The 23401-nt window shown below is 48.5% G+C and overlaps 19 non-coding genes across 19 annotated transcripts; all 19 read right to left on the bottom strand.

Annotated features, from left to right (window-relative positions):
- Positions 1-196: 196 nt before the first annotated feature.
- On the bottom strand, positions 197-269 carry Trnaf-gaa. Its single transcript has one exon. It is a non-coding gene; the product is annotated as a tRNA-Phe (tRNA).
- A 590-nt stretch (positions 270-859) lies between these two features.
- On the bottom strand, positions 860-941 carry Trnas-uga. The gene has a single exon. It is a non-coding gene; the product is annotated as a tRNA-Ser (tRNA).
- Positions 942-1598: 657 nt separating this feature from the next.
- Trnas-cga lies at positions 1599-1680 on the bottom strand. The gene has a single exon. It is a non-coding gene; the product is annotated as a tRNA-Ser (tRNA).
- A 123-nt stretch (positions 1681-1803) lies between these two features.
- On the bottom strand, positions 1804-1876 carry Trnak-uuu. The gene has a single exon. It is a non-coding gene; the product is annotated as a tRNA-Lys (tRNA).
- Positions 1877-2415: 539 nt separating this feature from the next.
- Positions 2416-2488, bottom strand: Trnaf-gaa. Its single transcript has one exon. It is a non-coding gene; the product is annotated as a tRNA-Phe (tRNA).
- Positions 2489-3078: 590 nt separating this feature from the next.
- Trnas-uga lies at positions 3079-3160 on the bottom strand. The gene has a single exon. It is a non-coding gene; the product is annotated as a tRNA-Ser (tRNA).
- A 657-nt stretch (positions 3161-3817) lies between these two features.
- Positions 3818-3899, bottom strand: Trnas-cga. Its single transcript has one exon. It is a non-coding gene; the product is annotated as a tRNA-Ser (tRNA).
- Positions 3900-4022: 123 nt separating this feature from the next.
- Trnak-uuu lies at positions 4023-4095 on the bottom strand. The gene has a single exon. It is a non-coding gene; the product is annotated as a tRNA-Lys (tRNA).
- Positions 4096-4634: 539 nt separating this feature from the next.
- Trnaf-gaa lies at positions 4635-4707 on the bottom strand. Its single transcript has one exon. It is a non-coding gene; the product is annotated as a tRNA-Phe (tRNA).
- Positions 4708-5297: 590 nt separating this feature from the next.
- On the bottom strand, positions 5298-5379 carry Trnas-uga. Its single transcript has one exon. It is a non-coding gene; the product is annotated as a tRNA-Ser (tRNA).
- Positions 5380-6036: 657 nt separating this feature from the next.
- On the bottom strand, positions 6037-6118 carry Trnas-cga. Its single transcript has one exon. It is a non-coding gene; the product is annotated as a tRNA-Ser (tRNA).
- A 123-nt stretch (positions 6119-6241) lies between these two features.
- Trnak-uuu lies at positions 6242-6314 on the bottom strand. The gene has a single exon. It is a non-coding gene; the product is annotated as a tRNA-Lys (tRNA).
- A 539-nt stretch (positions 6315-6853) lies between these two features.
- On the bottom strand, positions 6854-6926 carry Trnaf-gaa. The gene has a single exon. It is a non-coding gene; the product is annotated as a tRNA-Phe (tRNA).
- A 590-nt stretch (positions 6927-7516) lies between these two features.
- Positions 7517-7598, bottom strand: Trnas-uga. The gene has a single exon. It is a non-coding gene; the product is annotated as a tRNA-Ser (tRNA).
- Positions 7599-14783: 7185 nt separating this feature from the next.
- Trnak-uuu lies at positions 14784-14856 on the bottom strand. The gene has a single exon. It is a non-coding gene; the product is annotated as a tRNA-Lys (tRNA).
- Positions 14857-15395: 539 nt separating this feature from the next.
- On the bottom strand, positions 15396-15468 carry Trnaf-gaa. The gene has a single exon. It is a non-coding gene; the product is annotated as a tRNA-Phe (tRNA).
- Positions 15469-16058: 590 nt separating this feature from the next.
- Trnas-uga lies at positions 16059-16140 on the bottom strand. The gene has a single exon. It is a non-coding gene; the product is annotated as a tRNA-Ser (tRNA).
- A 657-nt stretch (positions 16141-16797) lies between these two features.
- Trnas-cga lies at positions 16798-16879 on the bottom strand. Its single transcript has one exon. It is a non-coding gene; the product is annotated as a tRNA-Ser (tRNA).
- Positions 16880-17002: 123 nt separating this feature from the next.
- Positions 17003-17075, bottom strand: Trnak-uuu. Its single transcript has one exon. It is a non-coding gene; the product is annotated as a tRNA-Lys (tRNA).
- Positions 17076-23401: the final 6326 nt, after the last annotated feature.

Raw genomic sequence — 23401 nt, 5'->3', positions numbered from 1 at the left:
CAGAAAAAGGAATGCAGTCGGTAGGATATTTTTAATCCTTTTGCTTCTAAGGGAGTTAGTTGTCTAGTGAGTTCCTCTTACGGCATGCACTAGGCAACCAGAACAGCTACAGGAGAGAGTCATTTTTGTTGTCAGCGGTAGTTGCATTATCACAAACGCAGAGTAATTCCATTGGCGTCGCATCAAAATGAATACCTGCCGAAACCCGGGATCGAACCAGGGACCTTTAGATCTTCAGTCTAACGCTCTCCCAACTGAGCTATTTCGGCTGACGTTCAAGGCGGCCATTTGCATGTGTTCGTTCACGTCTGCCTCGTTGCCAGTTTCACAGTCACCTTCGTCTGATAAGACACAGGGGCGCTGAAAGGCGAGCAGGCGATGCAGTGAAGTTCCACACACATTTCTTCTGCTTCCGTCATCGTAACAAGCAAACATGTCGACTCGATTCGTGTAATATTGACTTCGCTGACGCTAGCAAACCCGTGCTATATCGATGCCAGGGGCAACTCGTGTGCAGAGAACGAGACACGAGAAGGAGTGAGCCTCTCCACCGTATGAGAGGCAGTATCTAGCAGATACGCACGGTAAAACATTCCACCTGCGTTAGCTCATAAATTGCTACACGTCATCGTCTGCAAGCTAAAATGGACACATCTGCACTGCCCAGTGAGGCGACACTTGCACTAACACCTGGTGGACGGCTGTGAGACGCGGAGATGAGCTGCGGCTTCTGGGCGCGACTGTAACGCTGCGCCCTGGATCAAATAACACTGTACATTGCTGGTGACCCACGTGTTTAGTAGTGACGCAACTGCTAGGATGCAGCTGAACGTCCGCCTTTTGAGAGCGAGAAAATTTTCGCAGCCGGCAGGACTCGAACCTACGCTCCCAGAGGGAATCTGATTTCAAGTCAGACGCCTTAACCACTCGGCCACGACTGCCGGTGGCGGAAGCGACTCCCGACAAGTGAAACCGCCATCTTCAGAAGCAATCTGATGGCACAAAACGGCGTGGCCTCACTCTTTTCTCTAGGGTTTCCATTAGCCGCTACGAAAGTGTAGTCATTTTCGCCCAGACAGGGACTTGAACCCAGGACCCTAACGCTCTACCGACTCAGCTATGCGGGCCCACGCACGAGCATTATCGTACAGCTGCGTGGTGTGCGAGTGATTCGCATGTCGTAATTACTGGCTTATGGCTCCAATGGCGACTTCACCGACTTCCCACTGACGCACCGCTGACGCTAGTTTTCTGGCGCCTTAAAACGATGGACATACCTCCAAGCAGCTGCGAGATCTTAAGAAAAGAAACGCTGCACCACTGCTTTTGCCGCACTCGAATGATTGAAATTGCGATTCTTAAAAAGAATCTGAAATGTTCGCTCTCTCCATCACTTTCGAGCACATCTGTGCTGCAGTACCAGCGTCAGTGTGAGGTGAACCGATAGCCACAGTAAGCAGCGGTCGTCGCGAAAACTCAGTATTCTTAAAACGGAAATTTTCGTCTTGTTGAGAATGGCGTCACTGGTTTGCACCCGCATTCGCCCACGCATGTCACATGTGTGCGAAAATGTTTGCTCCTCTTTACGCAAAATCGCACGCAGCCGGTAGGATTCGAACCTACGCTCCCACAGGGAATCTGATTTCGAGTCGGACGCCTTAACCACTCGGCCACGACTGCCGTTAGCGCGGTGCAACTGCTACCGTTTAAAGCACTGTGGTGTCAGAAAACGGCGTAGCTGCATTATTTTCCGTAACGTTTCCAGCGCTACCAGACGAATCGCTACCAAAGTATTAAAATCTCCACCTGGACAGGGACTTGAACCCTGGACCCTCAGCTTAAACGCCTAATGCTCTACCGACTGAGCTATCCGGGCTCACACGACGCTGTGAAACCTCCCACGATGCACAACTATACATTGACTCATGTCCTTTACTGTTGTGCAATCGCTGTATGGGGCTGTTACTAATAAAACGTCGCCTAAATGCTGTCTACAAACTTATCGCGCTAAGCTCGTAACACACTATCGAAGACTGCTGGCACATGATGCAACAACAAATTGCACCAGTTGTTACGTCTCATACGTTGGAGCAGGGAATTTACGTGTTTTGTCGACACTCACTGGGCAATTGGAAAATTCACAAGCATTTCGAATGCAATGTTTCCCACGTTTTCGCTCATTTCACGGTTCCGTTGAAGACGTTCTTCACCACCTGACACAGAAAAAGGAATGCAGTCGGTAGGATATTTTTAATCCTTTTGCTTCTAAGGGAGTTAGTTGTCTAGTGAGTTCCTCTTACGGCATGCACTAGGCAACCAGAACAGCTACAGGAGAGAGTCATTTTTGTTGTCAGCGGTAGTTGCATTATCACAAACGCAGAGTAATTCCATTGGCGTCGCATCAAAATGAATACCTGCCGAAACCCGGGATCGAACCAGGGACCTTTAGATCTTCAGTCTAACGCTCTCCCAACTGAGCTATTTCGGCTGACGTTCAAGGCGGCCATTTGCATGTGTTCGTTCACGTCTGCCTCGTTGCCAGTTTCACAGTCACCTTCGTCTGATAAGACACAGGGGCGCTGAAAGGCGAGCAGGCGATGCAGTGAAGTTCCACACACATTTCTTCTGCTTCCGTCATCGTAACAAGCAAACATGTCGACTCGATTCGTGTAATATTGACTTCGCTGACGCTAGCAAACCCGTGCTATATCGATGCCAGGGGCAACTCGTGTGCAGAGAACGAGACACGAGAAGGAGTGAGCCTCTCCACCGTATGAGAGGCAGTATCTAGCAGATACGCACGGTAAAACATTCCACCTGCGTTAGCTCATAAATTGCTACACGTCATCGTCTGCAAGCTAAAATGGACACATCTGCACTGCCCAGTGAGGCGACACTTGCACTAACACCTGGTGGACGGCTGTGAGACGCGGAGATGAGCTGCGGCTTCTGGGCGCGACTGTAACGCTGCGCCCTGGATCAAATAACACTGTACATTGCTGGTGACCCACGTGTTTAGTAGTGACGCAACTGCTAGGATGCAGCTGAACGTCCGCCTTTTGAGAGCGAGAAAATTTTCGCAGCCGGCAGGACTCGAACCTACGCTCCCAGAGGGAATCTGATTTCAAGTCAGACGCCTTAACCACTCGGCCACGACTGCCGGTGGCGGAAGCGACTCCCGACAAGTGAAACCGCCATCTTCAGAAGCAATCTGATGGCACAAAACGGCGTGGCCTCACTCTTTTCTCTAGGGTTTCCATTAGCCGCTACGAAAGTGTAGTCATTTTCGCCCAGACAGGGACTTGAACCCAGGACCCTAACGCTCTACCGACTCAGCTATGCGGGCCCACGCACGAGCATTATCGTACAGCTGCGTGGTGTGCGAGTGATTCGCATGTCGTAATTACTGGCTTATGGCTCCAATGGCGACTTCACCGACTTCCCACTGACGCACCGCTGACGCTAGTTTTCTGGCGCCTTAAAACGATGGACATACCTCCAAGCAGCTGCGAGATCTTAAGAAAAGAAACGCTGCACCACTGCTTTTGCCGCACTCGAATGATTGAAATTGCGATTCTTAAAAAGAATCTGAAATGTTCGCTCTCTCCATCACTTTCGAGCACATCTGTGCTGCAGTACCAGCGTCAGTGTGAGGTGAACCGATAGCCACAGTAAGCAGCGGTCGTCGCGAAAACTCAGTATTCTTAAAACGGAAATTTTCGTCTTGTTGAGAATGGCGTCACTGGTTTGCACCCGCATTCGCCCACGCATGTCACATGTGTGCGAAAATGTTTGCTCCTCTTTACGCAAAATCGCACGCAGCCGGTAGGATTCGAACCTACGCTCCCACAGGGAATCTGATTTCGAGTCGGACGCCTTAACCACTCGGCCACGACTGCCGTTAGCGCGGTGCAACTGCTACCGTTTAAAGCACTGTGGTGTCAGAAAACGGCGTAGCTGCATTATTTTCCGTAACGTTTCCAGCGCTACCAGACGAATCGCTACCAAAGTATTAAAATCTCCACCTGGACAGGGACTTGAACCCTGGACCCTCAGCTTAAACGCCTAATGCTCTACCGACTGAGCTATCCGGGCTCACACGACGCTGTGAAACCTCCCACGATGCACAACTATACATTGACTCATGTCCTTTACTGTTGTGCAATCGCTGTATGGGGCTGTTACTAATAAAACGTCGCCTAAATGCTGTCTACAAACTTATCGCGCTAAGCTCGTAACACACTATCGAAGACTGCTGGCACATGATGCAACAACAAATTGCACCAGTTGTTACGTCTCATACGTTGGAGCAGAGAATTTACGTGTTTTGTCGACACTCACTGGGCAATTGGAAAATTCACAAGCATTTCGAATGCAATGTTTCCCACGTTTTCGCTCATTTCACGGTTCCGTTGAAGACGTTCTTCACCACCTGACACAGAAAAAGGAATGCAGTCGGTAGGATATTTTTAATCCTTTTGCTTCTAAGGGAGTTAGTTGTCTAGTGAGTTCCTCTTACGGCATGCACTAGGCAACCAGAACAGCTACAGGAGAGAGTCATTTTTGTTGTCAGCGGTAGTTGCATTATCACAAACGCAGAGTAATTCCATTGGCGTCGCATCAAAATGAATACCTGCCGAAACCCGGGATCGAACCAGGGACCTTTAGATCTTCAGTCTAACGCTCTCCCAACTGAGCTATTTCGGCTGACGTTCAAGGCGGCCATTTGCATGTGTTCGTTCACGTCTGCCTCGTTGCCAGTTTCACAGTCACCTTCGTCTGATAAGACACAGGGGCGCTGAAAGGCGAGCAGGCGATGCAGTGAAGTTCCACACACATTTCTTCTGCTTCCGTCATCGTAACAAGCAAACATGTCGACTCGATTCGTGTAATATTGACTTCGCTGACGCTAGCAAACCCGTGCTATATCGATGCCAGGGGCAACTCGTGTGCAGAGAACGAGACACGAGAAGGAGTGAGCCTCTCCACCGTATGAGAGGCAGTATCTAGCAGATACGCACGGTAAAACATTCCACCTGCGTTAGCTCATAAATTGCTACACGTCATCGTCTGCAAGCTAAAATGGACACATCTGCACTGCCCAGTGAGGCGACACTTGCACTAACACCTGGTGGACGGCTGTGAGACGCGGAGATGAGCTGCGGCTTCTGGGCGCGACTGTAACGCTGCGCCCTGGATCAAATAACACTGTACATTGCTGGTGACCCACGTGTTTAGTAGTGACGCAACTGCTAGGATGCAGCTGAACGTCCGCCTTTTGAGAGCGAGAAAATTTTCGCAGCCGGCAGGACTCGAACCTACGCTCCCAGAGGGAATCTGATTTCAAGTCAGACGCCTTAACCACTCGGCCACGACTGCCGGTGGCGGAAGCGACTCCCGACAAGTGAAACCGCCATCTTCAGAAGCAATCTGATGGCACAAAACGGCGTGGCCTCACTCTTTTCTCTAGGGTTTCCATTAGCCGCTACGAAAGTGTAGTCATTTTCGCCCAGACAGGGACTTGAACCCAGGACCCTAACGCTCTACCGACTCAGCTATGCGGGCCCACGCACGAGCATTATCGTACAGCTGCGTGGTGTGCGAGTGATTCGCATGTCGTAATTACTGGCTTATGGCTCCAATGGCGACTTCACCGACTTCCCACTGACGCACCGCTGACGCTAGTTTTCTGGCGCCTTAAAACGATGGACATACCTCCAAGCAGCTGCGAGATCTTAAGAAAAGAAACGCTGCACCACTGCTTTTGCCGCACTCGAATGATTGAAATTGCGATTCTTAAAAAGAATCTGAAATGTTCGCTCTCTCCATCACTTTCGAGCACATCTGTGCTGCAGTACCAGCGTCAGTGTGAGGTGAACCGATAGCCACAGTAAGCAGCGGTCGTCGCGAAAACTCAGTATTCTTAAAACGGAAATTTTCGTCTTGTTGAGAATGGCGTCACTGGTTTGCACCCGCATTCGCCCACGCATGTCACATGTGTGCGAAAATGTTTGCTCCTCTTTACGCAAAATCGCACGCAGCCGGTAGGATTCGAACCTACGCTCCCACAGGGAATCTGATTTCGAGTCGGACGCCTTAACCACTCGGCCACGACTGCCGTTAGCGCGGTGCAACTGCTACCGTTTAAAGCACTGTGGTGTCAGAAAACGGCGTAGCTGCATTATTTTCCGTAACGTTTCCAGCGCTACCAGACGAATCGCTACCAAAGTATTAAAATCTCCACCTGGACAGGGACTTGAACCCTGGACCCTCAGCTTAAACGCCTAATGCTCTACCGACTGAGCTATCCGGGCTCACACGACGCTGTGAAACCTCCCACGATGCACAACTATACATTGACTCATGTCCTTTACTGTTGTGCAATCGCTGTATGGGGCTGTTACTAATAAAACGTCGCCTAAATGCTGTCTACAAACTTATCGCGCTAAGCTCGTAACACACTATCGAAGACTGCTGGCACATGATGCAACAACAAATTGCACCAGTTGTTACGTCTCATACGTTGGAGCAGAGAATTTACGTGTTTTGTCGACACTCACTGGGCAATTGGAAAATTCACAAGCATTTCGAATGCAATGTTTCCCACGTTTTCGCTCATTTCACGGTTCCGTTGAAGACGTTCTTCACCACCTGACACAGAAAAAGGAATGCAGTCGGTAGGATATTTTTAATCCTTTTGCTTCTAAGGGAGTTAGTTGTCTAGTGAGTTCCTCTTACGGCATGCACTAGGCAACCAGAACAGCTACAGGAGAGAGTCATTTTTGTTGTCAGCGGTAGTTGCATTATCACAAACGCAGAGTAATTCCATTGGCGTCGCATCAAAATGAATACCTGCCGAAACCCGGGATCGAACCAGGGACCTTTAGATCTTCAGTCTAACGCTCTCCCAACTGAGCTATTTCGGCTGACGTTCAAGGCGGCCATTTGCATGTGTTCGTTCACGTCTGCCTCGTTGCCAGTTTCACAGTCACCTTCGTCTGATAAGACACAGGGGCGCTGAAAGGCGAGCAGGCGATGCAGTGAAGTTCCACACACATTTCTTCTGCTTCCGTCATCGTAACAAGCAAACATGTCGACTCGATTCGTGTAATATTGACTTCGCTGACGCTAGCAAACCCGTGCTATATCGATGCCAGGGGCAACTCGTGTGCAGAGAACGAGACACGAGAAGGAGTGAGCCTCTCCACCGTATGAGAGGCAGTATCTAGCAGATACGCACGGTAAAACATTCCACCTGCGTTAGCTCATAAATTGCTACACGTCATCGTCTGCAAGCTAAAATGGACACATCTGCACTGCCCAGTGAGGCGACACTTGCACTAACACCTGGTGGACGGCTGTGAGACGCGGAGATGAGCTGCGGCTTCTGGGCGCGACTGTAACGCTGCGCCCTGGATCAAATAACACTGTACATTGCTGGTGACCCACGTGTTTAGTAGTGACGCAACTGCTAGGATGCAGCTGAACGTCCGCCTTTTGAGAGCGAGAAAATTTTCGCAGCCGGCAGGACTCGAACCTACGCTCCCAGAGGGAATCTGATTTCAAGTCAGACGCCTTAACCACTCGGCCACGACTGCCGGTGGCGGAAGCGACTCCCGACAAGTGAAACCGCCATCTTCAGAAGCAATCTGATGGCACAAAACGGCGTGGCCTCACTCTTTTCTCTAGGGTTTCCATTAGCCGCTACGAAAGAGTAGTCATTTTCGCCCAGACAGGGACTTGAACCCAGGACCCTAACGCTCTACCGACTCAGCTATGCGGGCCCACGCACGAGCATTATCGTACAGCTGCGTGGTGTGCGAGTGATTCGCATGTCGTAATTACTGGCTTATGGCTCCAATGGCGACTTCACCGACTTCCCACTGACGCACCGCTGACGCTAGTTTTCTGGCGCCTTAAAACGATGGACATACCTCCAAGCAGCTGCGAGATCTTAAGAAAAGAAACGCTGCACCACTGCTTTTGCCGCACTCGAATGATTGAAATTGCGATTCTTAAAAAGAATCTGAAATGTTCGCTCTCTCCATCACTTTCGAGCACATCTGTGCTGCAGTACCAGCGTCAGTGTGAGGTGAACCGATAGCCACAGTAAGCAGCGGTCGTCGCGAAAACTCAGTATTCTTAAAACGGAAATTTTCGTCTTGTTGAGAATGGCGTCACTGGTTTGCACCCGCATTCGCCCACGCATGTCACATGTGTGCGAAAATGTTTGCTCCTCTTTACGCAAAATCGCACGCAGCCGGTAGGATTTTTTTTTTTTTTTTTATTTTTTTTTTTTTTTTTTGTCACTGGTTTGCACCCGCATTCGCCCACGCATGTCACATGTGTGCGAAAATGTTTGCTCCTCTTTACGCAAAATCGCACGCAGCCGGTAGGATTTTTTTTTTTTTTTTTTTTAATTAGAATGGCGTCACTGGTTTGCACCCGCATTCGCCCACGCATGTCACATGTGTGCGAAAATTTTTGCTCCTCTCTTTACGCAAAATCGCACGCAGCCGGTAGGATTTTTTTTTTTTTTTTTTTTTTTTTTTTTTTTTTTTTTTTTTTTTTTTTACTGTACGCAAAATCGCACGCAGCCGGTAGGATTTTTTTTTTTTTTTTTTTTTTTTTTTTTTTTTTTTTTTTTAAATGGATGCAACGAGAGCAACAGGCAGGCAGAGGCAAAGAGGGCAGGGGTCGAATGTCCCGAGGCCTGGCCACAATGTCTCCCCCAGACCCGTCACTCAGTCGCCTCCTGAGTTAGCGTAGGGAACTGGTTTTGTGTTGTTTTTATTTTTTTTTTTTTTTTTTTTTTTTTTTTTTTGTTTTGGCTACTGAAGTGGATTTATTTTAAATTTTTACTTTTAAATTGTTGTAAATATTCGTTTGTTTGTTTTTGATTTATTATTTGCCGACTGGCGTGGTAAAGAGTGGGGAACTTAACATGGTAGCTCATTGGCTGGGGAAAGAGGAAAGAAATAATTGGAGCCATAAAGGAAACGAAATCATCGCCCCAAAACGATAGAAAGGCAGCGTTTCCTGCTGGAAGAGAACGACAAGGAGTGCAGTGGGAAAAGAAAAAGAAAACACGAAGAACTTAGAAGCCCGCAACTCTGCCGGGACATGAAATTAAGTAACGGACCTGAGAGAAAAATGAGCAAATTCTATTTCCCCATAACGGAAAAAAGAAAATGAAATGGCACATAATTTGGCAACTACAAACAAAACACCTCTCTTGGAAAGGAATGTGAAAGGAGTGGAAGATTTTGAGTGTGCTGTCTTCACGTAAAGAAGCGAGCAAATTGGCAACATAGAACTTTAAAGCAAGCGATCCCCGTAGGAAAGAAGAAAGCGAAAGACATATTGAAAGAAAGGAAGACTAAGCTCTCGAAAGGGAGTAAAAAAGCACACTCTAAATAAAACGAAAGTGCGTTCCAATCGCAAAGAAAGGAAAAAGGAAAGTTATGAAAACAGTCAAAGAAAAGGAAGAAAGAAAATAATGCTGTATTCCATTTATTTGTCATTTCAATGTGTTTCTAGTTTGTTCTTCAGTTTTCTGTTTCTGAGTTCTTTCGTAACGTCAACACGCTATTACTTCCGTTCACATTGCAGGACCATGATCGACGTCGTCATTAAGAGTGGAAAACAGTCGGTGCCAGATTGAAGACTTTCCGAAATTGCTGTTCAATGGGGATTTGTAGAAAGCGCTGAAAGCATCTCTGATATGAGGCTGTTCTCCGGAGCGTTTCATGGCGCTCCCACAGATAAAACAAGTAGTCGACTGGATCAATTATATTCTTGGCAAATATAGCGTAGGTGGTATGCCCTAAAATCCACATTGTAGCATTTCGCTTAGATGGCGGAAAGGGTTTAATGTCGGGGATGACAGCCGTCAGCGGCGAAAAAGACCGCTTGTCAGTCCTGTTAATGAGTGCGAGCATGTCGCAGGAAATAGCCCACACATCTCGTGTGGTTCTGCAAAGAAACCGATGCTCAAGGGTACCCCTTTCGTCACAGTACTCGCACTTAGAGGACGGAATTAGGTGAATAGTCGCCAGTCGGTCGTTGGTTGTCACAGTGCGAGTGATGACCGTATACCACGTGCTTCGCACTTCCGCCGGTAACAACTTGTTGCTGACGTTTTGCCAAACAAGAACCCAGTTGTTGTGGGGACATTGACGGACTAAGTTATTCGGTGGTGACAAACCAATCATCTCACGATACAAAGAGGTGGCAGACCGCGTCCTGCGGTCTCGAGCTAGTGAAACATGATAACTGCGGGACAAGAAAAAATCTCTGAATGCAGCAAGCTTGTAAGGTATCCGCGAGACATTGATCGGTGCACTGTCAGAAAGGGGCTCATGGGCGCGGAAGAGGGCAGCCGTCGTACTGTGGGGGCTATTCTCGACAATGGTGGCAATTCTGTTGACTAGCAGGGCAGAACATTTCTTTCTGACATCTACGAGACCTAGTCCTCCGCGAGACGGAGGCTGGGTACATGTGGCAAGTTTCACCTTGAAAATATGGCCACGCCACAGCAGCCAGTGTGCAGCTTGGCTGATCGTGCGTGCCAACGGAGGTGGGACGTTGAGCACTTGAGCCACATACCACGCTTTAGCCAAAATGTGAACATTGATCAACTCAACACGCTGTAGAAGATGTAATTTCCGGGTGGCGTGACGAACCATGAGACCTTTGACAGTTGTGGAAATACGGCGCCAGTTATGAGCGGCCATCTTTATGGGGCAAGCAAAGAATTGAATGCCGAGCATCATGTGGGAGGCAGCTATGGTGTACCACGAATCGGCAGCATAGTTGCGACAGGCACCTATTGGGAGTAGCACTGTTTTATGCGGGTTCAGTTCCGCACCGGTAGCCTGGGCAAAAAGACGGAACACAGGTTTAACTAAAGGGATGTCCTTTTCTTGTCGTATAAAGACGCCGACATCGTCGGCGTACGCAATGCACGACGCCCGTACACCCTCTACATCGATCCCACTGACAGTGCGCCCAATTCGGCGGAGGAGGGGGTCAAGAGCGATAACAAAGAGGGACATAGAGAGGGGACATCCTTGCCGCACAGACCGTGCGATCCTAAAGGGAGCCGAAAGGGTGCCATTTATCAGAATGCGAGAAGACGCTCTCGTTAGGACATTTTCAAGAGCGGAGACAAAGTTCATATGAAAGCCGATGTGACCTAACAAGGCAAAGAGGTAATCGTGGTTAATCCTATCAAAAGCCTTCCTAAAGTCAATCGACAGAATCGCCCCTGGAGTCCGTGTGGCAGCAGTGTGAGCCACGACGTCCCTATACGTGCTCACGGCGGCAAGGATACCCCTCCCTGTCACAGCGCACATCTGGAAAGGGCTAATGATTTTTCGCATCACACTGTGCAGCCTGGTTGCGACGCATTTGCTGAAAAGCTTGTAGTCACTGTTCAACAGCGTGATAGGGCGGAAGTTTTCAACTTTGTCAGCCCCAGCGGTCTTAGGGAGAAGAATGACTATACCCTCTAGGAACTCTGCCGGACACGGAAGGCCACTCAACAATTCATTTGCGACCTTTGTGAGGATAGGTTCTAAGAGATCCCAGAACTCGAGGTAGAATTCTAAAGGAATTCCGTCAGGGCCTGGGGACTTGTGTCGAGCAGACGAACGGAGTGCACCGCTCATGTCCTCCGTCGTGATGGCGGAAAGGAGGGTGTCATTGTCCTCACGTGTAAGCAGGTTCCGCATTTCACCTATGAGGACATGTGCGGCCGCCCTATCGTGGTCGCTACGCTGGAACGCGGCACTAAAATGGGCAAAAATGTGCGCACGAATGTCCCTCTCAGTGGTGAGTCGCTCCCCAGTCTCCAGTCTAAGACACCGAATAAATTTAGTAGCACCCCGTCTCCGCTCTCTTTCGATATGGTGAATAGTCGGTGACTCATCAAACGTCCCTACACAGCGGCTTCTAAGTAAGGAGCCCTGAAAATCTTGGGCCTGCAATTTAAAAATTTGAGCTTTCACAGCCTTTAACTGAAGCATAAATTGCTCATCAACAATATCTGGTAGAGAGACGGCATCTTTTAAAATCTGATAATAAAATTCAGTGGTTCTATGTTTCCACAGCGCAGCTTCGGCGCTAAAACACTTTAAAACAGCACGGATGGACGGTTTGGCCAGGTGAACCCACCAATTGACAACCGAGGCATAGTTAGCCAGCTTTTCGCCGCAGGAAGAGAGCGTATCGTGAATCTGCCGACGCAACGAGGGGGCACGGACATGAGTCACGTTAAACTTCCACACCCGAGATCGACGTAACTGGTGGAGTTGCGGCGCGCGAAGGTCACAGAAGAAGGCGCAGTGATCGGAAAAACAGACAGGGGCAACGTCAGCACTGATTAGGTGATTTGCTATGCAGGTCGACACATAGAACCTATCAAGTCTACTAGCCCCATTTCGATAGAAATACGTAAAAGCTTGCTGTTGAGGATAGAGGACACGCCACACATCCGCTAACTGGAGGCTTGCAATCAGACGATCAAGGTCAACGCACTTATGAGCCGTAGGAAACTGATCACTGTCCGCGACCACGCAATTAAAATCGCCCCCCAACACGACGGGCAGCGTCGGGCTACCAATCAAGGTGGGTACATCTTCAATGAAAAATCTCGCTCTCGCCCTCTTGAAACTAGTGCCAGACGGAGCGTAAATGTTAACTAGTTGCAGGCCTCCGATAACGCACGAGATCCCCCTGCCGGTCGGTAGTCGTTGGACGCGCGTGGGCGCTACTGCAGACTTATATAAAATAGCGGTACCACACCGAGCTTCCGGGTCGACATTATAAATGGCGGAATACCCCGTTAAAACATCAAGGCACACAACGCTCACTTCCTGCAGAAAAATAAAATCAAACCGACAATGTTGGATAAAATTTGCCAAGACTTGCAATTTCTGAGGAGCCGCAATACAGTTGATATTTAACGTGGCTATTTTAACCATGTGGCTACAGGACGCATGGGTGTAGGGCACACAGATAAATTTTTTGAAAGGGAGTCACCGGCAAGGTGCAGGCGCACCGGAGACGGAAAGCAGGGTACCGTGGCAGTTACATGTCTTCATCGTCCGCCCAGGAGAGCGGCGTAGGATTGGTCGTGTCTCCGTCCGACAGACTGCCGCCGGTAGGGTCACCCGACGCGGTTTTCCTGGACGCGCGAGTCTGCGAATTGCGCTGTTTACGAGATTCCGTGTCAGTACTAATCTTTTTCGAAGGGGGCGAAATTTCCCGGCCGCCGGTACCCTTTCCTAGCATACCCTTAAGTTTCCGACTTTGTTCTCGCACACGTTTTTCTCGTTGCGTGGCAAAGTCAGTATCCTGCAACTTGGTCTTTACGTTCCGTACGGAGGCAACAGAGTGCTGTTCTACATCCATAACCAAGTTCTCCACTTGAGGCGGAGAAAGGTGCAAGGTATTCGCTGGAGCAGTCACGTTACTGGGGGATGGGTTGGAGTCCGCGACCTTGTCAGGAGTGGCAGTAAGTGCACAATCCCCAGCAGGGATGTCCGACACAACAGGCACTGAAGTAGCAGCATCACGTGGGGAGGACGTTGGACACTGTAGAACCGGTGAGGCAGGCGCGGTGTCGCAAACGGCGACAGTAATAGCACCTGATTCCGGAATGCTCTGAACACGTTCATTATCAAGTGAAGTCACGGAAGTCGTCTCCTGCAACGGAGCAGAACGGTTGGTCGGACGACATTCAGTGCTAACGTCAGGGACATTGTCAACAACAGGCGTATGTGGAACAACAGGTACACTAGGAAGAATAGACATACCCGCTACAACCGGTTCACGAACTAACGAGTCAGCCGGTGGCGGAGAACCTCTAAGAAGGGCACCTGCGTAACTACCTGAGTTTTCTAGGGGCAACTGCACAGGGCGCCGACGGGGACAAGAATTCCGCATATGTTCAGTAGAATGACAGAGAGAACACGTTGGAGGTTGGCCGGTGTAGGAGATGAAAGCCCTATGGCCGCCTATGATAACGAATGACGGAATGTGTTTCTTTAAGTCCATCCGCACAGTACGGACGCCGTTATCACATTGATAAACATACGCGGACGACCAATAATCTTTAGTGACAGCAAAGATAGTCCCATATAAACTTAATGCACGGCGAATTTCATCCAAGGGCACTTCAAAAGGCAGATGGAAAACCTTCACATTTCGTACACCATAACCGGCATGTAGAACCTGCACGTCACTAATAGTCCCATCAGCATGTTTAAACTTCCGAACCCCGCCATTGACGGCCACCAAACGCTCACATAGTGCACTATCAAGGAGTTTCAAAAACACGGAATTAACAATAAAATCTAAATGAACACCGTCAAGCAAAGCTGGGTCTATTTGCAATTCCGATCGGATCCAATGATGTATTTCAAAAGCCGTGGGACGCGGAAATTCGCGATCAAACAACAACTGAATAGTATTAGACCGGTTGTACGACACCATTTTCCACAATAAATCCTTGAAAAACTTACAAAAAGAGAAGAAACACGCTGAGTATAGACACCAGGCCGCTGCAAACCACGACGGCCAACGATGTAAACACAGCTGCAAGCGGAGCTCGCGACGGGCACGTCCGCTCGCCGCAACCACTCGGCCACGACTGCCGTTAGCGCGGTGCAACTGCTACCGTTTAAAGCACTGTGGTGTCAGAAAACGGCGTAGCTGCATTATTTTCCGTAACGTTTCCAGCGCTACCAGACGAATCGCTACCAAAGTATTAAAATCTCCACCTGGACAGGGACTTGAACCCTGGACCCTCAGCTTAAACGCCTAATGCTCTACCGACTGAGCTATCCGGGCTCACACGACGCTGTGAAACCTCCCACGATGCACAACTATACATTGACTCATGTCCTTTACTGTTGTGCAATCGCTGTATGGGGCTGTTACTAATAAAACGTCGCCTAAATGCTGTCTACAAACTTATCGCGCTAAGCTCGTAACACACTATCGAAGACTGCTGGCACATGATGCAACAACAAATTGCACCAGTTGTTACGTCTCATACGTTGGAGCAGAGAATTTACGTGTTTTGTCGACACTCACTGGGCAATTGGAAAATTCACAAGCATTTCGAATGCAATGTTTCCCACGTTTTCGCTCATTTCACGGTTCCGTTGAAGACGTTCTTCACCACCTGACACAGAAAAAGGAATGCAGTCGGTAGGATATTTTTAATCCTTTTGCTTCTAAGGGAGTTAGTTGTCTAGTGAGTTCCTCTTACGGCATGCACTAGGCAACCAGAACAGCTACAGGAGAGAGTCATTTTTGTTGTCAGCGGTAGTTGCATTATCACAAACGCAGAGTAATTCCATTGGCGTCGCATCAAAATGAATACCTGCCGAAACCCGGGATCGAACCAGGGACCTTTAGATCTTCAGTCTAACGCTCTCCCAACTGAGCTATTTCGGCTGACGTTCAAGGCGGCCATTTGCATGTGTTCGTTCACGTCTGCCTCGTTGCCAGTTTCACAGTCACCTTCGTCTGATAAGACACAGGGGCGCTGAAAGGCGAGCAGGCGATGCAGTGAAGTTCCACACACATTTCTTCTGCTTCCGTCATCGTAACAAGCAAACATGTCGACTCGATTCGTGTAATATTGACTTCGCTGACGCTAGCAAACCCGTGCTATATCGATGCCAGGGGCAACTCGTGTGCAGAGAACGAGACACGAGAAGGAGTGAGCCTCTCCACCGTATGAGAGGCAGTATCTAGCAGATACGCACGGTAAAACATTCCACCTGCGTTAGCTCATAAATTGCTACACGTCATCGTCTGCAAGCTAAAATGGACACATCTGCACTGCCCAGTGAGGCGACACTTGCACTAACACCTGGTGGACGGCTGTGAGACGCGGAGATGAGCTGCGGCTTCTGGGCGCGACTGTAACGCTGCGCCCTGGATCAAATAACACTGTACATTGCTGGTGACCCACGTGTTTAGTAGTGACGCAACTGCTAGGATGCAGCTGAACGTCCGCCTTTTGAGAGCGAGAAAATTTTCGCAGCCGGCAGGACTCGAACCTACGCTCCCAGAGGGAATCTGATTTCAAGTCAGACGCCTTAACCACTCGGCCACGACTGCCGGTGGCGGAAGCGACTCCCGACAAGTGAAACCGCCATCTTCAGAAGCAATCTGATGGCACAAAACGGCGTGGCCTCACTCTTTTCTCTAGGGTTTCCATTAGCCGCTACGAAAGTGTAGTCATTTTCGCCCAGACAGGGACTTGAAGCCAGGACCCTAACGCTCTACCGACTCAGCTATGCGGGCCCACGCACGAGCATTATCGTACAGCTGCGTGGTGTGCGAGTGATTCGCATGTCGTAATTACTGGCTTATGGCTCCAATGGCGACTTCACCGACTTCCCACTGACGCACCGCTGACGCTAGTTTTCTGGCGCCTTAAAACGATGGACATACCTCCAAGCAGCTGCGAGATCTTAAGAAAAGAAACGCTGCACCACTGCTTTTGCCGCACTCGAATGATTGAAATTGCGATTCTTAAAAAGAATCTGAAATGTTCGCTCTCTCCATCACTTTCGAGCACATCTGTGCTGCAGTACCAGCGTCAGTGTGAGGTGAACCGATAGCCACAGTAAGCAGCGGTCGTCGCGAAAACTCAGTATTCTTAAAACGGAAATTTTCGTCTTGTTGAGAATGGCGTCACTGGTTTGCACCCGCATTCGCCCACGCATGTCACATGTGTGCGAAAATGTTTGCTCCTCTTTACGCAAAATCGCACGCAGCCGGTAGGATTCGAACCTACGCTCCCACAGGGAATCTGATTTCGAGTCGGACGCCTTAACCACTCGGCCACGACTGCCGTTAGCGCGGTGCAACTGCTACCGTTTAAAGCACTGTGGTGTCAGAAAACGGCGTAGCTGCATTATTTTCCGTAACGTTTCCAGCGCTACCAGACGAATCGCTACCAAAGTATTAAAATCTCCACCTGGACAGGGACTTGAACCCTGGACCCTCAGCTTAAACGCCTAATGCTCTACCGACTGAGCTATCCGGGCTCACACGACGCTGTGAAACCTCCCACGATGCACAACTATACATTGACTCATGTCCTTTACTGTTGTGCAATCGCTGTATGGGGCTGTTACTAATAAAACGTCGCCTAAATGCTGTCTACAAACTTATCGCGCTAAGCTCGTAACACACTATCGAAGACTGCTGGCACATGATGCAACAACAAATTGCACCAGTTGTTACGTCTCATACGTTGGAGCAGAGAATTTACGTGTTTTGTCGACACTCACTGGGCAATTGGAAAATTCACAAGCATTTCGAATGCAATGTTTCCCACGTTTTCGCTCATTTCACGGTTCCGTTGAAGACGTTCTTCACCACCTGACACAGAAAAAGGAATGCAGTCGGTAGGATATTTTTAATCCTTTTGCTTCTAAGGGAGTTAGTTGTCTAGTGAGTTCCTCTTACGGCATGCACTAGGCAACCAGAACAGCTACAGGAGAGAGTCATTTTTGTTGTCAGCGGTAGTTGCATTATCACAAACGCAGAGTAATTCCATTGGCGTCGCATCAAAATGAATACCTGCCGAAACCCGGGATCGAACCAGGGACCTTTAGATCTTCAGTCTAACGCTCTCCCAACTTTTTTTTTATTTTATTTTGCCGTAATCTTCTCATGTTAGTAGCGTGCGCGGGACTATACTTTATTATATGTTATATGTTGTTTTTTTTTTTTTATTTTATTTTATGTTTTTTTTGTTTTTTATTTTTTTTTTTTTATTTTTTTATTGTGTTGTTTACTTTTTTTTTCCTTTTTGTTCCTTTATTGATCCTTTTTTTTTTTTTTTTTTTTTTTAATTAAAGCTTGGTTAGTTCGAGCGCCATTGGGTAGTTGGCAAAAAGTATTTTATATCTGGGGTTGCTGACAATTTGTGTCGCTTTACTTACACTGTAGATTCTGAAATCATCATACGTATCGTCTTTTCTTTTAGACATAATATAATCTATTGTATGGCCTGCCAACCAGGTCCACATATTCCGCTTCGACGGGGGGAAAAGGTCGTTATCAGGCTGCAGTATCATCTCGGGTGTTATTGCCGTGATCGTAGTTCTCCCGACCAGCGCCAGTTGCCGCCGACACCATTCCCATATCTTTTTATTTTCCCCACAGATACATCTGTGCTGCAGTGTATCTATGAGGTCGCAGTCGCTACACTTCTCGGTGGGTGCCAACTTGATTCTGTGGAGCTTTTCCTTAGTAGAAATTGTTTCGTTCACTACCTTGTACCACGTGGATCTGATGCCCGTATCCAGGACCGTATTAGTTATGTTCTTCCAGACCTTGGACCACCGTATATGTGGGTGCTTGATTTCCATTCTGTTCTTTCGACCATTGTCGTTCAGATACTTATACAGCTCTGCTGTTGTTTTGTCGCGTAAGACAGTGGTCTGCCGCCGAAGATAACTCATGTCAAGGAAAAACCTCCTGATGTGATTGAATGTAGGCGGTATGGAGTCCAAGCGGACAGGGGCCTCTAAACTAATGGGCCTGTGTGACTCGATGACAGCTCTGAGTACACTGTGTGGGTATTCGTGATAAATTTGGAGAGTTCTACGTATCAGAAGTGCTCGACATTTAGTGTCAACATCGACCACACCAAGGCCCCCGTGACTGGGGGGGAGTGTCGTCACATTGATTCCCACTTTGAAGATATCACCTCGCCAGAGGTACCAACCGACAGCTGCCATCACCCGACTGGCTATTTTATCAATTATAGGTAGTATTTGGCCCACATACCAAATTTTCGATAAGATTTTGGTGTTTACAAAATGTACCCTTTCTAGTAAATTTTGTACTCTACTGTTATTCTGTTGCAGGCACGCTCTCGTCATGTTGAGAATGTCCCTCCAAGCCGCCGCTGTCGTTTTCAGAAGGCAACTGGACATTTTGAGACCGAGAAGTTTCAGATTGTCGGTTCGCTCATATTCGTCAGTCCCGTGGAAAGGGAACCCATTCCCCAAAGGCAGCAATTTTGTTTTACGTCTGTTGAGTTTCGAACCGGACGCTTGTTCAAAGTCCTGAACGATAGACTGCACGTCGCGAAGGTCATGTGCAGAAGTAAGCACTACCCCCACATCATCCGCATATGCAATGCAAGTAATGGTGCTGCCATATATATTTATTCCTGGGAGCTGTTGATTGATCCTCCTAATGAGTGGCTCTATCGCAATGACAAAAAGCGTCATGGACAAGGGACAGCCCTGGCGGATAGACTTCTCTATAGGAATTGAGTGCGTAAGATGTCCATTAACGTTGATCTTTGACGTGGCCCGGTTCAAAAGATTTTTAATCATCTGGACGAATTGGTCTCCAAATCCAAGATGGGTCATCAACTGAAAAAGGTAATGGTGTCGGATCCTGTCAAAGGCTTTATTAAGATCGAGTGCTAAAATTGCCGCTTCCAGACCTGTAGTTGCGCAGTAGCTGATGATCTCTCTGTAGTCAGTCAGACTCTTAATGATCGTGCGCCCAGGAACCGCCGCCGTCTGACTAGGGTGTATTATTTTAGGAAGGACTCGTTTGATCCTGGCTGCCATGACGCGGGCTACTATCTTGTAGTCCGTGTTAAGTAAACAAATGGGGCGGAATTTATTCATGTCGTTACAGGGGTATTCTTTAGGGACGAGAACGATGATGCCGTCGTTGAAGCCTTCAGGTATATTTTGCCCTTCTTTAATTTCATTACATATTTCGACAAAACACCTTTCTAGCAAATACCAAAACTGTTTATAAAATTCCACCGGTAGCCCATCCGCACCAGGAGATTTATTTCCCTGCGCCTTTTGAAGCGCTGATGTGAGTTCTTGTGGGGTTATGTCCGCCACCAGCAGGTCTACATCTGGTGGGTCCAGTCTTTCAGGTAGGCTAGTTTGCATACGTATCACAGACTCCTCGTCCGCGGGTTCCAAGGCATAAAGCTTAGTGTAGTATTCTGCTACACATGTCTTGATGCCGCCTTGATCGTTCACCTGGTTACCGTCCTCTGTCCGGAGACTACAGATCATTTTACGCTGTGCGCGACGCTTCTCTGCCCCAAGATGATATACCGAGGGTATTTCCCCCGCCGTGCTATGATGGTCCCTGGATCGGATCATAATACCTTCCATTCGTTTCCTCTTCAATGCCGTTAATTTCGCCTTGACTTTTTTAATTCGTAAAAAGGTGTCTGCTGTTGGACAATTGCTTTCATATAATTCCCGAAGGCAGCGGAAGTAAAATTCGAACATACTCTGTTGGTCGCGGTTTCGTTCATAACAGTACGTTTTTAAGCAGCGGATGAGTTGAGGTTTCGCACATTTGTACCACCAGCATATGGTACTGGGGAAGTTCCGTCGTCGCCTGCTGCAGGTGCCCCACACGACTTCCATTCGTGTTCGCAAATCATCTTCTTGAAGAACAGCGACGTTGAGTTTCCACATGTTTCTGCCACGAAAGATGGTCTGTCGAGGCATTTTCAGGAGACAGTGATAGGCGAGATGGTCAGAAAAGTACACTGGCCACGTTTCAGGCCCACCGACATTTGCACATAAAGACTGTGTGACATAAATTCTATCAAGTCGACTGGACGACGTAGAAGTGTGGAATGTGAAGCAGGGACGGTCTCCATGAATGAGCTCCCACGTGTCAGTCAATCGCAACTCTCGTACGAGGCGGCCCAACTCCGCACTTTTATCAAAAGTCGGATGTTGATCTTTCCGCTTAAGCACGCAATTAAAGTCACCGGCTAAAACCATTCCCTCTCTAGCTCCTCTGATCAAATACAATAGGTCTTCGTCGTAAAAACGAGACCGTTGCTCTCGATTTTGGTGTCCGGAGGGGGCATAGATATTTACGAATCGAATCCCATTTATTGAACAAGATATTCCTCGGCCGCTTTCCAGCCGTTCAAAGTCAGATGCTACTATTCCATCCTTTAATAAGATGGCGGTGCCAGATGCGCTACGTAACGTTGTGTTTAAGAATACTGCATAACCTGCAATATTGATCCGGAACCCACTAGCAACCTCTTGTAACAAAGCAATATCAACGTCAGCGCTATAGAGGTAATCCCGGAGACTATCGACCTTCTGTATCGACGTGATTTTATTTATGTTCAGTGTGGCGATTTTATAAGTTTGCAGATGTGACATGTAAGGGAAGACGATCCTTTTTGGTGGGGATGTTTCGTTGTGTTTAATAGAGTTACTGATTTAAGTATTGATCATGTCCCTTTGTCAACGCTTACTGCAAATCGTATCATTATCAAGCATCACCAGTTGGCTAGCATGTTGGTGGACCACCACTCCCTGACGTCCGGAAGTTAACATTTTGGGGTGTCTGAATCCCGTATGTTGTACGCCCATCCGTTATCTGCAGTGCACGAATTAGTAAAATTCCGAGTCCTCATCATCCTTCTCCCGCGTGAACCGATCGCCTCCGTGTTCCTCGCCGTCGGTCTTTCCCTCCATCGTAGTAGCTGTGGGTGCATGTCCGCGGTCCTCGACATCGTCTTCCATCTCCTGGGCCCAGTCCAGCAAGGAATCGTCTGTGCGTGTACGTTTCTTCTCCTCGACCATGTCGAATGATTGTTTATCCTTCTTCTTTGGAGGGCGTGTTCCCGAACCTGTAGAGCCAGATGCGTCCAAAATGTCCGGCGCACGGTCTGGCACGTCCTCCTTCCGTGATTTCTTGAGCGTCTTCGGGCTCTGTTGGCGGTGTTCCGACGACGTTTCGTGCATTATATGACAAAACTGCGTCGCCTTTTCCCTCAACGGTGGGGCACATGTTGCCGCCCCCGCATGAGCAATTCTGCGCTTTTTGGTGTCCTGGGACAGTATCGCTGAGGCATTCGCGTTTGTCTCCATCATGTCAATATCCGATAAGTCTACCTTCCCCTCGTCGTGTGTGCGCATCACATTTTTTCGTTGTAAGTCGCCGTCCACCTGTGACACCTCGGTGCTTCCGACCGGCGAGATCTGAGCGTCAGTTGCTGGCAAATCCGGACGGGGGGTATCCAAACGTACTTCATGCTGCAATAGAGCCCCAGTAGCAGTACTGTCGTCCTCTGTAGTAGATGTGGTGGTCGGGGGTTGACGGAGTACCGCGGCATACCTCACGGGCAGTTGCGACATATTGGATTTCACTTTCGCCTCACCTACTGGTATTTGCGTCACGCGTCTTTGGGGACAATCAGTGCGGACATGTCCGGGAGAACCACATGCTGCGCATGTCCTCGGTTGACCATCATACATAACTATCGCTCTGTACCCGCAGACATTGATGTACGATGGTATATGCTTTTGTAAATCAATTTTCACTTGGCGAATACCATTCAACACTGGAAATTTATGCATAGTAGACCACTTCTCCGCGACATTAGAGAGAACTGTACCGTAAGGTTTGAGCACAGAGTTAATTTGTTCGGCTGTAATTTCGAATGGCAGTTCGAAAATGCGAACGGTCCTAAGACCTAAACCAGCTTGAGTAACTTGTACCTCTCCGATAGTACCGTCCGAATGTTTAAATTTCAGGGTCCCTCCACAAGATTCAACAATCTTATCACACGTGACAGCATTTTTCAACTTAAGATAAACTGTACTACTACAGATCGACAAGTGAACTCCAATAAGATCGTCCATATTCAGTTTCAAAGAGTCTTCTATAAAGTTCTCTACTTCAAAAGATGTCGGTCGAACTAAAGACTGGTCAAACATCAACTTCAATGTGTCTCTTCGTGGTGGTTGTGCCATTACAAATTTCTAACCATGAATCGTTGTTACAGGGAAACAAGTACGCTAAGCGGCGTAACACTCACTACAACAGTCACGGCCAGCGGCGGCGAGAGCGTAAACACAGCGCGTCCGCACAGCTCGCTCGCCGAAACCAGACTCCTGCCCCCAACTGAGCTATTTCGGCTGACGTTCAAGGCGGCCATTTGCATGTGTTCGTTCACGTCTGCCTCGTTGCCAGTTTCACAGTCACCTTCGTCTGATAAGACACAGGGGCGCTGAAAGGCGAGCAGGCGATGCAGTGAAGTTCCACACACATTTCTTCTGCTTCCGTCATCGTAACAAGCAAACATGTCGACTCGATTCGTGTAATATTGACTTCGCTGACGCTAGCAAACCCGTGCTATATCGATGCCAGGGGCAACTCGTGTGCAGAGAACGAGACACGAGAAGGAGTGAGCCTCTCCACCGTATGAGAGGCAGTATCTAGCAGATACGCACGGTAAAACATTCCACCTGCGTTAGCTCATAAATTGCTACACGTCATCGTCTGCAAGCTAAAATGGACACATCTGCACTGCCCAGTGAGGCGACACTTGCAC

Source organism: Schistocerca piceifrons, unplaced genomic scaffold (assembly GCF_021461385.2).
Source record: "Schistocerca piceifrons isolate TAMUIC-IGC-003096 unplaced genomic scaffold, iqSchPice1.1 HiC_scaffold_443, whole genome shotgun sequence".
In the NCBI taxonomy this organism is placed as follows: Eukaryota; Metazoa; Arthropoda; class Insecta; order Orthoptera; family Acrididae; genus Schistocerca; species Schistocerca piceifrons.
Note: the sequence above shows the minus strand (reverse complement) of the source record. Positions and strands in the feature narration are given on the sequence as shown.